This window comes from Oryzias melastigma, linkage group LG22, assembly GCF_002922805.2.
Source record: "Oryzias melastigma strain HK-1 linkage group LG22, ASM292280v2, whole genome shotgun sequence".
NCBI classification, from domain to species: Eukaryota; Metazoa; Chordata; class Actinopteri; order Beloniformes; family Adrianichthyidae; genus Oryzias; species Oryzias melastigma.
The window spans coordinates 25772472-25776060 of record NC_050533.1 but is presented as its reverse complement, the minus strand read 5'-3'; positions in this window follow the sequence as shown (position 1 = coordinate 25776060).

The window sequence follows — 3589 nt, the reverse complement described above, 5'->3', positions numbered from 1 at the left end:
GAGATAGTAGGGGTGGACTGGAAACAAACAAACAAACAAATCCATTCAGCAATTCATCCATCCACTCATGTGCAATAAAGGTATAAGTGCAATAATTAATGCTGTAATAACCTATCATGTGCAATAAGTCAATCACAGACCCAAAACTGTTTTGATACCGCCATACAGACTGCTCTTCTTTACGCTGTCGTACTTCTTTGCTTCTTTATTATTATTACTGTACATTGAGATTTTTTTGAGATTTTTTATCATGTATATGTACATTGAGATTTTTATTTTTTATTTTTTTATTAATGTATACCCTGTAAGCTGCTGAAAAACTTAATTTCCCCAAGGGTGCCATCCCAAAGGGATTAATAAAGCAAAGTCTAAGTCTAAGTCTAAGTCCAAAATAAATCGGCATGGAACTTTTGAGGAAATTGTCTCTTATCTGCATCTTTGTTGTAAGCCTGCAGTTACTGGTAAAACAATTTTATCTTACCTTTAAAGTCACTGATCCATTGGACCTTTAGACAAGTCTTGTCACTTCCAGATAAAATAAACTGAATAGCTTCAGCCTCGGGACTAAGTCTGGTTCTCCTTCTAGACATGGTGTCATTTGGTTCCTGGATTCATTTACAGAAAAAATAAACAATAAGTTTCCAAAATACATAAAAAAAATGATCAATGCTTCCTATTACTAAAATAGAATTTACAATTTAGAAAAATTTTATCGTAATGTACAACCTCTCCAATAACCTTATCTGATAATTTAGCCAAAAAAAGCATGTAAACTCTCTGCTTGTGATTAATTACAGGAATCTGCATTGGCCGCACGCATTTTAAGTGAGCCCAAGGCTGGATTTTTTTGTTGGTCGCACGTATTTAAACTTAAAGTCCCATTAACTGTCACGCTCCTAAATGTGTAAATGTGTTCTCCACATTGACCCATCCCCTGGTGGAGCCGTGAGCTGCAGAGACAGCCGCACTTAGTCTGTGCGACTAAGAAAAAAGTTCAACACTGGCCGCACGTTTTTTAGAAAATTACGTGCAAATAGACACTTTCTTTCTTTAGACCTTTGCTTTTCAAACAGCTAAATTTTATGCTCTGAAATATTTTGCATCTTAAATATTTTTGTTTTTCATTTTAAGACGCATCATTTTAATGACCATCCATTTAAATTTATTTTTGCCATTTCATAAAAAACATTAACAAAAAAATGTACAATTTTATCTGCCTGTATAAAATGTGAAGAAGTTGATCCTCCGCCCTGCCTTCTAAATTTGGGAGCGACACAGAGATGAACTCCCCCCCTCCCCCCTCCCCTTTGCCTTCTCAGCATGCAGGTGGCTCCTGAGAGCGCCTGAGAGCACGCGCAGCTGCAGGGGGTGCAAATTTGCCGTTCAAACACCGTGATATAACAGCTAATAAACCGCAGAATTATTCTTTTTTTTCCTCCAAGCCCTGAGCCAGTGCCTCCTCTAAATTGCTGCCCTCGGCAGCCGCCTGCTCTGCCAGTATATAAAGTAATTTTTCTTACCTTACATTGTCGCAGACGCTCCGTCGCGTTAAAGAGCCAAGGATCAAATGCCTCCGGTGGGCAGGAAAACCCGGATGTTGAGTCTTTTTTTTTTTTTTAACTTTATTAACAAAACTTGGGATTCATACATAAAAATTGAACTAGCGGCCAAAAAACAGTAGTAAATGAAAAAGATCAAAATAAATATTAGGATTTATTGAGCTCACTGAACAAATCACAAAATTCAACATAAGTAGAGCTAAATGAGTTATAAATTGTCAAACCATACCTTTCAAATAGGTTACATGTTTTAAAAGCTTTTAAATTTTCAAAGTTTTTAATGGATTCATTGTATTTTTTTTTGTTTTAGTCAAAAAGGAAAACTGATTATATATATATATTAGCAGGTGTATATTTTTATATATGAATATAAAATGCGGTAAAGAAATAAATTAAATAGCTAGATAATAGACTTAACTATTTAAAGATTATTTTGAAAGAGATTTCTCTGGTTTTTAGTCAACAAATATCTGTAGGGTAACATCCACCCCCCATAACAAGTCATTGATTATCTCATTCCAATAGCAGATATGGGGGAAGAGACTTTTTTTTTTTTTGTTGTTGTTGTTGAAAATGCCCTGGATAGATCCATTAATAATAATAATACATTTTATTTAAATTAAGTAAAATTATAATGAAATAGCAGAGGTGGGTATATAAAACCATGATGGATATGACAGTTTGAACAGAGATGGAAAAAGTCTATGTTTCAGATGTCAGGGGTAGTGAGTTCCAGAGTTTGGGGGCAGATCAGCTGAAAGTTCTTCTGCCCATGGTGCTGAGACGAGGGAGAGGGACAGTCAGATGAAGACCTTAGACAGCGGAATGGTGTGGTGATGTAGATCAGGCGGAACAGGTACGATGGAGTGAGGTTGTTGATGGCTTTAAAACTAAGCAGGAGAATCTTGTAGTAGATTCTGGAGTTGACATGAATCCAGTGTAGCTGCTGTAGAATTGCCGTGATGTGGCTGGAGAAGCCCATTCTAGTGATGATCTGGGCTGCTAAATTTTGAACTGGTTGAAGTTTGTGTAGGGTTTTTGAGGAAGGCCAAAGAGAAGGGAGTCACACAAGTCGATATGGCTGGTGACGAGACTGGACAAGGGTGAGGGCAGCATAGGTTGTGAGGGAGGGACGTAGACGATTAATGTTTCTCAGATGATAATATGCAGTCCGGGTGATGTTGTTGATGTGTGCCGACTAGGAGAACCTCAGTTTTATTGCTGTTGAGTTGAAGTGAATTGGAGGAGAAACAAGACTTCAGTTCAGACAGGCAGGATATGAAGGAGGTGTGGGGAAGTGTGGAGTTTGGTTTGGTTGATAGGTAGAGTTGAGAGTCATTGTCATAGCAGTAGAATTAGATATTGAAATTACGAAAGATGGCTCAGAGAGGTAGGAGGTAGATTTTGAAAAGAAGGGAGCCAAGGACAGAACCTTGAGGAACATATGCAAGACCGCCAAACGGAGAAGCAGATTTTACCAACACATGACATAGTTAGCTCCATGAGTGTTAATGGCACACCAGATAAACAGAGTCCCGACAGAAGAGATTTGAAACCAGAAGGAATTGCATTAATTACAATGAGAAACTCTTTGTCAGTATTTTGTGCTTAGATTTTGTCACGTTCTGTTTTTCCTGTTGATCTCACCATGTTCAGGCTAAATCATCCACAGCTGTCTTCATTTAGTTAATCAACCTCAGTGTGTTTAAGTGTCTGGTTTTCAGTACTTTTTTGTCAGGTTATGTCACTGATTTGTTTCTCCCATGGTTTTTGTCATGTTTGAGTTTATTTTGTAAATGTTTAATTTTCTGCCACCAAGCCAGGTCTCTTGTGTTTCAGTCCTCCACCACCACCACCCTGACACTCTTTGGGTGATACAGGTTCATGAAAAACTTCTAAAAACTCTGGCTAGATGTAAAACTATCTATTAGGTTTGATTTATTAAAGATTCAAAGATTCAAAGATTCAAAGACTTTTATTGTAACTGTCAGGAACAGTTAAATTGTGGGGAGTCCACCAGCAGCAATGCA